Below are 12,467 nucleotides of genomic sequence, written 5' to 3' on the forward strand. Positions count from 1 at the left end.
CTCTCTTCATAGCCTTCTCTAGCTCTATTTTTCCAGGTTGTTTTGTTGTTTTGTTTTGTCTTGTTTTTTTTTTTTAACATGAATGACTCAATTTCGATTCTGATAACCTTCACAGAAATAAATATATTTCAGAATATACCGTTTTGTACACTGTAGTTGCTATAATGTTTTTTCATTTGAGGATATTCTTTCTACCATCTTCTTTCTACCTTCTCCCTGGTTCTCAGCCTTGGTTGCACATTAGAATACCTGGGACGTTTTGAAAAGTCCTGTTGCCCAGCCTTCATAACCCAGACCAATTAAATCAGAATTTCTGTCATCAGCATTTATTAAACTTCCACAGATAGGCCAGGCACAATGGCTCACACCTGTAATCCCAACACTTTGGGAGATCAAGGCAGGAGGACACTTGAGCCAAAGAGTTTGAGGTTACAGTGAGCTATGAACATGCCACTGCACTCCAGACCAGATGACAGAGCAAAACCCTGTCTCCAAAATGAAAAAAAGAAAAAAAAAGTTTCACAGATGATTCTAGTATGTATCTTAAATTGAAAACCACTGCTTGGCCAGGCGTGGTGGCCCACATCTGTAATCCTAGCACTTTGGGAGGCCAAGGTGGGTGGATCACCTGAGGTCGGGAGTTCGAGACCAGCCTGACCAACATGGAGAAACCCTCTCTCTACTAAAAATACAAAAATTAGCTGGGTGTGGTGTTGCATGTCTGTAATCCCAGCTACTCGGGAGGCTGAGGCAGGAGAATCGTTTGAACCTGGGAGGCGGAGTTTGCGGTGAGCTGAGATCGTGCCATTGCACTCCAGCCTGGGCAACAAGAGTGAAACTCCGTCTCAAAAAAGCAAAGAAAAGAAAAGAGAAAAGAAAAGAAAACCACTGCTTGGCTGGGTATAGTGGTTTACACCTATAATCTCAGCACTTTGGAAGACTCAGGCAGGAGGCTCACTTGAGGTCAGGAGTTCGAGACCAGCTTGGGCAACATAATGAGACCCACTGCTTAACTAAATCTTAACAAGATCAAACTCTCCCCAAAGGCAAAGCAGTTTCTTGCCTTTTGCTTTATCTCATCGTATGCTGCCTACTATAGTTTTTCTGTCTAGATTAGGTGACCAAGTGATAGAAAATACAAAGAGAGTAACAAAAAAGATACGTAGGATTGGGGATGAAGTCAGGATTGTCACCCTCTGAGCTCAGATCGTCATTTTTTTTTTTTTTTTTGCTTGTTTGTTTTTTTAAGGCCTTTCTCCATTGTGGAATTTTGATGCTGAAAGAGGTTGGTGACACCTTCAGGTGAAGGCTTTCAACATTCACTATATTCATAAGGGCTTTTTCCAGTGTGGCAGATCTGCTTTTGAGATTCAGCTCTATCATCACCTAACTCTCTGACCCAAAGTAAGTTAACTGTAAAATGGAGAAGTAAAAGTATCTATCTGAGAGTGTGTCATGGGGATTACATTAGAAAAATGTGGATAAAGCACTTAGCTTGGCCCTTGGTACATGCTCCATAAAATAGCAAATTAAGAATCAACACAAAATGGTTGAGATGACCCACTTGCAAATGTTATCCTTCCTGAGAGATCATTTGTAACAGGTAGTAGGAGGCCTTAGAAAGTAACCTGCAGGCTGGGCACAGTGGCTCACGCCTGTAATCCCAGCACTTTCAGAGGCTGAAGCGGGCGAATCACTTGAGATCAGGAGTTCCAGACCAGGCTGGCCAACATGGTGAAACCACGTCTCTACTAAAAAAAAAAATACAAAAATTAGCTGGGCGTGGTGGCATATGCGTGTAGCCCCAGCTACTCAGGAGGCTGAGGCATGAAAATCGCTTGAACCTGGGAGGCGGAGATTGAAGTTAGCCGAGATCATGCCACTGTACTTCAGCGTGGGTGACAGAGCAAGACTCGGTCTCAAAACAAGAAAGAAAGGAAGAAAAAGAAAGGAAGGAAGGAAGGAAGGAAGGAAGGAAGGAAGGAAGGAAGGAAGGAAGGAAGGAAGGAAAAAGAAAGAGAGAGAGAAAGAAGAAAGAGAAAGGAGAGAGGAGAGAGAGAGGGAGGGAGAGAGGGAGGGAGGAAGGAAGGAAGGAGAAAGAAAGAAAAAAGAAAAGAAAGAAAGAAACAGAAAGCAAGCAAGCTGTAGTGACAGTGTTAGTGTTAAAAGTGTGTATCCTCAGGCCTGTTATTTAATTACAGTTATCTCTTCCTACCTGTGGGTTCTGTATCTTCAGATTCAACCAACTGGGGATTGAATATATTTGGGAAAAGAAAAATACAACAATAAAAAGTAATACAAATTTTAAAATATAGTATAACAAGTGTTTACATAATATTGATATTATATTGGGTATTATAAGTAATCTGAAGATGATGTAAAGTATACAAGAGGATGTGCATAGGTTATATGCAAATACTACCCCATTTTCTCTCATTCTCTTTCTCTCTTTTTTTTTTTTTTTTTCTGAGACAGAGTCTCACTATTGTTGCCCAGGCTGGTCTCAAATTTCTGGGCTCAAGCAGTCCTCCTGCCTCAGCCTCCTGAGTAAGTGGGATTACAGGTATGCACCATCACACCCAGCTACTACGCCATTTTATACAAGGGACTTGGGCATCCATGGATTTTGCTATCCAAGGGGGATCCTAGAATCAATCACTAACAGATACTGAAGGGCAACTGTAAAGAGAATGTAATCTAATCACTCCTCCAGTAACTTGAACATGTCAAGTAATATTATAGTAACGGAAGTGTCATTGACTGCATAGACCAGAGCGGGAAATACACTGCAGAAATAGGGTGGCAGGAAAGAGAGAGAGAGAGTTTATGGTGTATCTCTAACACTATATGGAAGAGAAAACACATCTTTCATGGTGGGAGCTTTTGTCCCAGCATTGAGAGACTTTCCTGGATCGTTGGAATGATAAGAAAGAAACTGTGCTGCTACTCCAGCTGCAACTTTACCCTCTGGTATCAATAGGCCTTTTTGAAGACAGGAACTCCTTGGGGAATACCAAGCCTGGCCCAATTACAAAGGCCCCTTGATCTGGGAGTCAGAATCATATAGCAGCCTGATCTTTTCTCCTCAAGAAACCACTCTCAAAACACAATCTGTGTTAGAAAAGGTTTTCAAAACTAAATTACATTTACATTTTAGTTTGTTAGAGCAGGAACTTCCTTTTTGATTAAACTTCATTAGTCACTGAATATTGTGAAATATATATTTGGTCTTCCACTTCCTGGCATATAACTCCTAAAATCCTTGGACTCTCTGAAGTGATAAACATACTTTTGCATGCTAATTAGTTGACTGATGGCTGGCAACTCCTATGTAGCTTTAGGATGGGGGCTAATCATCCGAAAAACCAAGGCAGGATTAGAGGATTGGAACTTTCAGCCCCACCCCCCAACCTCCTAGAAGAGGTCAGGAGAAAGATGCCTTAGAAGTAAACTACAGTAGATCTATTAATTCTTTCAATCAATTTAGCTATTAGTTTGTGAAATTTCATTTTGTGCAAGGAGGTAACACCTGCATTTCCATCACCTGCTAGCAGTCTCACAAATATGTATTATTGGTCATAAATGGAATTAGAAACTTCTATCATGAATGTAAGTGGAGGAACTAAAAACAGAAGGCCATTTGTATTATATCATCCAGAATATAAAGCATTATTTAATAAATTCAAACTGTTTTCTAAATGATACCCTGGTGTCCACAATGTTACTGCAGCCCCTTAACAAAGCTTACTTAATAACTAATACTCCTGTGGCTTGAGAGAACTCTATAGGAGTAACAGATATGTAATTTATTTCCCAGAACATGGATAACATAGGGTTAAAATTGTAATTTGTCATAAATGTATACTACAAATGTAATATAAAGTTACAATTTTTCCAAATATCTAGTTGTTCTAGTCACATTTGTTGGCCTATCAATTTCCCCATTGAATTTCCCTGGCACCTTTGTAAAAAGACAATCCACTATATATGTGTGGGTCTATTTGTGGATTCCATTGATCTACTTACAATAGTATCACACAGTTTTGATGACTGTAGCCTTCTAGTAATTTTTTTTTTTTGAGATCAGGGTCTTGCTCTGTCACCCAGGCTAGTGTGCAAAGTGGTGTGATCAGGGCTTACTCCTGGGCTCAAGAAATCCTCCAACCTTAGCTTCCTGAGTAGCTGGGACCACAGGTGTGTGCCATCATGCCTGGCTAATTTTTTATTTTTTGTAGAGACAGGGTCTCACTATGTTGTCCAGGCTGGTCTTGAACTCCTGGGCTCAAGCAATCCTCCTGCCTCAGACTCCCGAAGTGCTTTTAATAATTTTTGAATTCAAAAATTATGTTTTTGAAGTGTTGAAGTCTCCCAACTTTGTCCTTCTCAAGATTATTTTAGCTATTCTAGATTCTCTGCAACTTCATATAAGCTTTACAATCAACTTGCTCATTTCTGTTTAAATAATTCTGCTAGGATTTTGGTTGGGATGGCTTTGGCTCTATGAGCCAATATCAAGACAGTTTACATCTTAATAAGATGGATGCTTCCAATCCATGAACACAGTTTACCACTCCATTTATTTAGGTCCTTAATTTCTCACTGTAATATTTAATGTTCTTCAGTGTGCAGGTTTTGCACATTGTTGATTAAATTTTTTATTCCTAGGTATTTCATATTTTGATGCTTTTGTAAATGATATTATTTTTAAATTGCATATATAATGCAGCAGCATAAAGTATATCTTGATGAATGGAAAGAACTTATAAAGAATGTATACTCTGAAATTATTAGATTATCTATAAACATGTAAATCAAGTCAAAATGGTGAGAGTGTTACCCAAATCTTTTTTTTTTTTTTTTTTTTGAGATGGAGTTTCTTATTGCCCAGGCTGGAGTGCAATGGCACGATCTCGGCTCACTGCAACCTCCACCTCCCGGGTTCAAGCGACTCTCCTGCCTCAGCCTCCTGAGTAGCTGGGATTACAGGCATGTGCCATCATTCCCGGCTAATTTTGTATTTTTAGTAGAGACAGGGTTTCTCCATGTTGGTTGGGCTGGTCTCGAACTCCTGACCTCAGGTGATCCGCCCACCTCGCCTCCCAAAGTGCTGGAATTAGAGGCATGAGCCACCGTGCCCGGCCTATCCAAATCTTCTATAACCTTATGGATATTTAGTCTTCTTACCCCATCACACACTGAAGGAAAAGCATTAAAACCTCCAAGTACGCCTGGAGATCTATTTCTCTTTTATCAATATTTTGCTTTCATACACCTTGAAGCTATTACGAGGTGTACATGCACTTAGAATTGTTATGTCTTCTTGGCTGGGCACGGTGGCTCACACCTGTAATCCCAGCACTTTGGGAGGCCAAGGCAGGTGGGTTGCTTGAGCCCAGGAGTTTGAGACCAGCCTGGGAAACATGGTGAGACCCCATATGTAGAAAAAAAAGTTAAAAATTAGCTAGGCATGGTGGTGCATGCCTGTAGTCCCAGCTTCTTGGGAGGCTGATGTGGGAGGATAGCTTGAGCCTAAGAGGTGGAGTTTGCAGTGAGCTGAGATCACGCCACTGTACTTCACCTGGGTGACAGAGAGAGACCCTGTCTCAAAATAAATAAATAAATAAAATTAATTATTATGTCTTCTTGTTTAAATGACCTTTTTATCATTGCAAATGATCTTCTTTATCTTTAGAAATACTCCTTGTCTTTAAATCTACTTTGACTGATATATAGCGATATGGTCAGACAGAAATGTGGGTTGTACCCCATTTGTGTCTAATGAAACTTTCCTTTCTTGGAGCTATCTTTGGGGTGGTTCTGAATCTTGTGAGGACTGATTTGCACCTCTTTGGAGATGCCTCATACATCCTTGGTTAAGTCATAATCTTGGTTAAGGCATTTTGGTTTTGGTGAATCTCTAGGAAGATATCTTTGGTAAAAAGTTCAAAAGCCAGGAATATTGGCTGTTTGTCCTGGATAAAATCTGATAGTAAGAGATTTGTAAAATTTTTTTTTTTTAATCTTCATGGTCATTCAGAAGTCAGCTTAATCAAAAGCTGATATTTAGACTATAATGTTTTTGTTTTTTCTTTTTTTTTCTTTTTTTTGAAAAATGAAAACTGGCCAGGTGCAGTGGCTCACACCTATAATCCCAGCACTTTAGGAGGCTGAGTCAGGAGAATCACTTGAGGCTAGTAGTTCAAGATCAGCCTGGGCAACATAGTGAAATCCCATTTCCACAAAAAGAAAAAAAATGAGCCTGGTGTTGTGACGCATACCTGTGGTCCCAGCTACTTGAAAGGCTGAGGTGAGAGGATCACTTAAGCCTGGAAGGTTGAGGCTGCAGTAAGCTGTGATTGTGCCACTGCACTCCAGCCGCGGTGACAGAGGGAGACCCTGTCTCAAAAAAAAACAAAAAAACAAAAAACAAAAACAAAAAAAAACTTTCGCTTTTGGATCCTGTTTCTGGGAATTTTTTCCAGTCGACTGAATTTCGTTTCTAATTATATGTTTGGTTCTTCTATTTGCTTCCTTTTTTATTGGCATGATTTTTGCTGAGAAAAATATAAAATTTCAGTGGCCTTTCAAGAAAGCTTAAAATCTCCAAACTGGCTCCTCTAAGATTTGTTCTTCCATTTCTTTCCACTTCTACTTCCTTTTTGCCTTTTTTTCTTTTCTTTCTTTCTTTCTTTTTTTCTTTTTAAAACAAGGTTTCACTCTGTTGCCCACCAGGCTGGAGTCCAGTGGCACAATCACGGCTCACTGCGGCCTTGACCTCCCAAGGGATCCTCCCACTTCAGCCTCCCAAATAGCTAGGACCTCAGGTGTATACTACCAGGCCTGGCTAATGTTTTCATTTTTTGTAGCAATGGGGTCCCACTATGTTGCCCAGGCTGGTCTCAAACTCTTGGGCTCAAGCAATCCTCCTGCCTTAGCCTCCCAAAGTGCTGGGATTACAGACATGAGCCACTGTACCCAGGCTTTTTTGCCACGGAGACCCCCTGAGGAACACAGAAAAATGTGCCATACATCCCCTTTTTAGGGTCTTCTCTTTTCCTCCTGGAGCCTAAAGAGTCATGGGCAGGTTACTGTCATGTCTAAAGTTCTACTCCCTTTTGCGCTGAGTTTCCTGATCTCTCTGGCTTTAGGGGGTACCAGGGATTACTTTGTACTGTGAGAGAAACCTGACCTTTCTGTGTGTGAAGACTGGTGGGTCACTGGCAAGGGCTGCAGTTTTGGAGGTGGCTGACAGTGGTTATCACGAATGGTTATTACTGCAGGAAGCTACTTATTTCTTCATGCGTTTAGATAAAAAGAGGTGTGGTTTGGACATCTGGAGGTTGTAGGAACACTCACCACAAAGTGATAAGATTCCCATGGGGGATGGTTTGATCACAGAGTAAGCAAACTGATGTTGAGTCACCCACCAGCCCTGGGGGAATATCCTTGCAACAAGGTGCAGTGTGGAAACATTGCACAGCCTGATCCCATAGTGTTTCCCTTGTTTGTTTGTTTGTTTGTTTGTTTGTGACAGAGTTTCGCTCTTGTTGCTTAGGCTGGAGTGCAATGGTGCGATCGCGGCTCACCACAACCTCTGCCTCCCAGGTTCAAGCAAATCACCTGCCTCAGCCTCCCTAGTAGCTGGGATTACAGGTGCCCACCACCACGCCCAGCTAACTTTTTGCATTTTTAGTAGAGATGGTGTTTCACTGTGTTGGCCAGGCTGGTCTCAAACTCCCGACCTCAGGCGATCCATCCACCTTAGCCTCCCAAAGTGCTGGGATTACAGGCGTGAGCCACCGTGCCCGGCTTAGTGTTTCCCTCTTTTTAAGGACCTGGGATTCAGTGTAAAAATGGGATCCTGGATTCCTGGGGTTCTAGATGCTCTCCTTCCAGCTGCACCTGCTTTTCACATATACTAGTATTAGGCCCTAGAAATTGCAAATACTTTTTTGGCCTTATTTTTTAATGGGGTCCACCCTGAGCTCAGTGATCCAGTTAAGAAACAGAAACTAAATTTTAAAACCACATATCTAACAAGATTGGTCTCCAAAATATGGCTTTCTAGCATTCAGTTGATTATTTGGAAAAGGTTTCTGAATTTTTTCTAGGCTTATCTGTATGTTTCCTTGTAAAATCTATAGTAAATTCCTATGACTTTGACTTTGGCATCCATGTTTAATCTTCCTCTAACACAACCAAACTCCTTCTTGAAAACCCTTACATTCTTTCTCTTTACATTGAGATGTAAATTTGCTATCTTGTTTCCTCTAAAACTAGGGAAAGGCTTTGGCCATATAAGACAGATAAACTTTAACTTGTTCCATTTACAGAGCCATGACTTAATTTAATTGTCCTTTTGTTAACTAGTGGGTTTTAAGCTGGGCACAGTAGCATGTGCCTTTGGTCCCAGCTACCTGGAGGCTGAGGCAGAAGGGTTGCTTGAGCTCAGAAGTTTAAGGTTAGCATGCTCAACATAGTAAAACCATATCTCAAATAAAAAAATAAATAAAATAGTGAGTTTTAAACATCTAATTGCTAAAATTTTAAAAATTGAAGCTGTTAAGTCTGTATGTTTGTCTTTTTTTTTTTTAATTTATTAATTTTTTTTTTTTTTTGAGACAGAGTCTCACTCTGTTGCCCAGGCTGGAGTGCAGTGGCATGATCTCAACTCACTGCAACCTCCACCACTTGGGCTTAAGCAATTCTTACGCCTCAGCCTCCAGAGTAGCTGGAACTACAGGCATGTACCACCAGGCCCAGCTAATTTTTGTATTTTTAGTAGAGATGGGATTTCACCATGTTGGCCAGGCTGATCTCAAACTCCGGTCCTCAAATGATCCACCTGCCTCGGCCTCCCAAAGTGCTGGGATTACAGGCATGAGCCAACATGCCCAGCAATTTATTAATTTTTGAGACAATGTCTCACTTTGTTGCCCAGGCTGGAGTGCAGTGGTGTGATTATAGCTCACTGAAGCCTTGACTACCTGGGCTCAAGTGATCCTCCTGCCTCAGCTTCCTGAGTAGCTAGGACCACAGGCACACAACACCACACCTGGCTAATATTTTTTGTATAAATGGGATCTTGCTATGGTGCTCAGGCTAGTCTTGAACTCCTGGACTCAAGTGATCCTCCTGCCTCAGCCTCCCAAAGGGCTGAGATTACAAGGTGTGACCCACCACACCTGAGTGTCTGTATTTTAAGTAAAAATTTTTTTTATTTTTAACTTTTCTTAAAGACAAGGTCACACTATATTGCCCAGGCTGAACTGCCACCTCAGCCTCCTAAGTAGCTGGGACCACAGGGACACACCACCACACCTGGCTGTTTGTCTGTATTTTTATGTATACATGTATAAACATGTCTGTTTGCATATTGTCTGCAGGGTACCAAATTGACCTACAAATAAATGAGCACTTATAAAGTAAATAACTAGCCCAAATGCTTTTCAAATTCACATGACTTTAGTAATCTCTATTAAAGAAAGCTAGGTTTTAAATTGCTGGTAAAATAAAATAGAAATATCTTCAGAATTTTAGACATTTTTGCTTGAGTATACTGGTCAGACAAATGTATGCTGTCTCTGCTAGATGTTTGAAGGTAATAAAACTGTGGCTTCTGTGATACTTTTGATATTTTCTTGATCTAGCTATAAGCTTACATCTTTGGTTTTGAGTTGTTAGATTCTGTGGCCTAAACAGGTGGCGATGATGAGGCCTGAAGACATATGCATATCCACAGCACTTAGGCCACCAACTACAGGGTAGAGCCAAGTCCAGTATGTCCTCCCTGACCCAGCTGTATCTCCTGGCCATGCTAGAAAGAGTCAAATCCTCCAGGCATTGTCTTGACTGCTCTATCCTCTGTGCCAGGCTCTGCACCTGATACCAAACGATCAAAATTGCTTGGCCAAGAGCAGTGGCTCACACCCGCAATCCCAATACTTTGGAAGGCCAAGGTGGGCAAATCACTTGAGGCCAGGAGTTCAAGACCAGCCTAGCCAACACGGTGAAACCTCGTCTCTTCTGAAAATACAAAAATTAACCAGGCATAGTGACGCACATCTGTAGTCCCAGCTACTCAGGTGGCCCAGGCACAAGAATCGCTTGAACCCAGGAGGCAGAGGTTGCAGTGAGCTGAGATCATGCCACTGCACTCCAGCCTGGGCAACAGAGTGATCTGTCTCAAAAAAAAAATGTTTACTTACTAGGTTATTCACTGGAAATTAGCATTACTAAGAAAGTTGTAGTTAATATACGTAATTAAAACTACTACATATAAGAGAAATAATTCTGTATACAAAGTACGTAAGAAAAGTAGCAAGTGTTTTTGGTAAGGAAAGTTATTTTAAAAACGTGAGGATGTGTTTTTTTGTTCAAGGAAAAGTAATTTTGTGTAGTTTAGTGGTTATTTAAAGGTTCTTTTAAATTAAAGAAATAAAGATTGGTGAAAAAATAAGGGAAGAAAAGAAAAAAAGATAAAACTGAATGGATACAGAAAGTTGGGGAAAAAAGAGTGAAAAAAAATTTGTAAGAGGTTATAAAAGGTTTATGGGACCAGGTGCGCCGGCTCACACCTATAATCTTAGCACTTTGGGAGGCCAAGGCAAGAAGATTGCTTGAGGCCAGGAGTTCGAGACCACCCTGATCAACACAGCAAGACCTAGTTTCTATTTTTTTTAAAAAAAATAAATAAAAGGCTATGGAAATCTTGTGTGGTCAAAGCTGATTGAGATTGGATTAATCTGTTTATAAGGTTTTATCCAAATTATCCTTTAGCATTAGTAATACATTGATACAAAGATAGAATTTGGTTTTCTCTTTTTTCTTTTTGTCCTCAGGAATTCTTGTTGTGCAGCTTTCTTACGAATAATATTTTCCTGTAGTGTTAACAAGAAATAGTAAAAGAGTTGTTCACCTTTTGAGTTAAATTGTTAAAAAAAAAAAAGAGATAGAGGAATTTGCATCATAATGTCTTTACTAGTTTTCAGATTGTTTGAAAAACTGAGTCTCCTCTCTATCAAAGAGCAGATGTTTTAATCTTTTAATTATCATTTTTTATGTATTTATTTATTAAGAGACAGGCTCTTGCTCCTTCTCCCAGGCTGAAGTGTAATGGCACAATCACAACTCCCTGTAACCTCAAACCCCTGGGTTCAATCCTCCCATCTCAGTCTCCTGAGTAGCTAGGACTATGAGCATGCACCACCATGCCCAGCTAATCTTTTTTTACTGTTGTTAAAGACAGGGTCTCACCATGTTGCCCAGGCTGGTCTGAAACTTGTAGACTCAAGTGATTCTCCCACCTTGGCCTCCCAGGGTGTCGGTCAATGCCATGACCCATGGTGACCAGCGTGAGCTCACCCAGCAGAAAATATGGAAAAGCAGAGCAACTCATTTAAGAGAAAGCACCAAGATGACCAGCTTTCTGATGCCACCTGCAAGTAGAGGGACTCAGAGATCATGCAGCAAAAGCAGAAAAAGGCAAATGAGAAGGAGAAACCCAAGTAGCTTTGTGGCTTCATGCGCAACCCTCCTTCCATTCACCAGTGTCCCTGCATCTGCAGCAGGTCCCTTTCGTGCTTTCTTCCCCTCAGGTAGCCTCTCTGCCCTGGGCCATGGGAGTCACAGAGTTGCCCCTTCCCAGTGTTTTTTATTCCTGTGGGGCTCACCCCAAAGTATTAAAAGTAGCTTTGTAATTCCTTGGGGAAAAAAAAAGAATGAAATGATGCTTAACTTTGACTTATATTTGTATAAATGTGTTAACATGTGTTCAAAAATTGCATGAGATTCCTAAAAATCTGGTATATCTTGGCAAATTGCATTATTCTAACGCTTTTTCTCTACATTCTGTTTGTAAATCCTAGAGTGTTGTGTCTTCAAGAAGATTGATGGAAAAAAATGGAGACTGCCACAGGTACTCTTAAATACACACCTCTGCTGATAATTTTGAGATCACACAATTGGACTGCATAAGAATTTCAAAAACTTCAGTGAAAAAAGGAGACTCATAAAATTGCTAACCAATATCAAGCAAAGCAAGAATTAATTACATGAGACTAAAGTAATAAAGGACTGAAATTGTTGTTATTACTGTTTTTTAGACAGGGTCTCGCTCTGTAACCCAGGCTGGAGTACAGTGGCATGATCGGCTCACTGCAGCTTCGACCTCCTGGGCTCAAGTGATCCTCCCACCTCAGCTTCTAGAGCAGCTGGGAACACAGGCATGTACCACCATGACTCACTAATTTTTTATTTTTAGTACAGGCAAGGTCTCGCTATGTTGCCCAGGCTGGTCTCAAACTCCTGGGCTCAAGCAATCCTCCTGCCTCAGCCTCCCAAAGTGCTGTGATTATAAGCATGAGCCACTGCACCCAGCTGAAATAATTTTTCTATAACTTTTCTGCTTGAAATATTGCTGGTTCTTTCATTTAGTTATTTATTTGAGACATGGTCTCACTCTGTCA

General features: G+C 40.8%; 2 pseudogenes; one reads left to right on the forward strand and one right to left on the reverse strand.

The window, feature by feature from the left end:
* Nucleotides 1–624: 624 nt before the first annotated feature.
* Nucleotides 625–12,467, reverse strand: part of LOC129534365 (uncharacterized) — a 53,393-nt pseudogene continuing 41,550 nt past the window's right edge.
* On the forward strand, nucleotides 11,336–11,511 carry LOC101134122 (small EDRK-rich factor 2-like; annotated as a pseudogene).

Source organism: Gorilla gorilla, chromosome 5 (assembly GCF_029281585.2).
Source record: "Gorilla gorilla gorilla isolate KB3781 chromosome 5, NHGRI_mGorGor1-v2.1_pri, whole genome shotgun sequence".
In the NCBI taxonomy this organism is placed as follows: domain Eukaryota; kingdom Metazoa; phylum Chordata; class Mammalia; order Primates; family Hominidae; genus Gorilla; species Gorilla gorilla.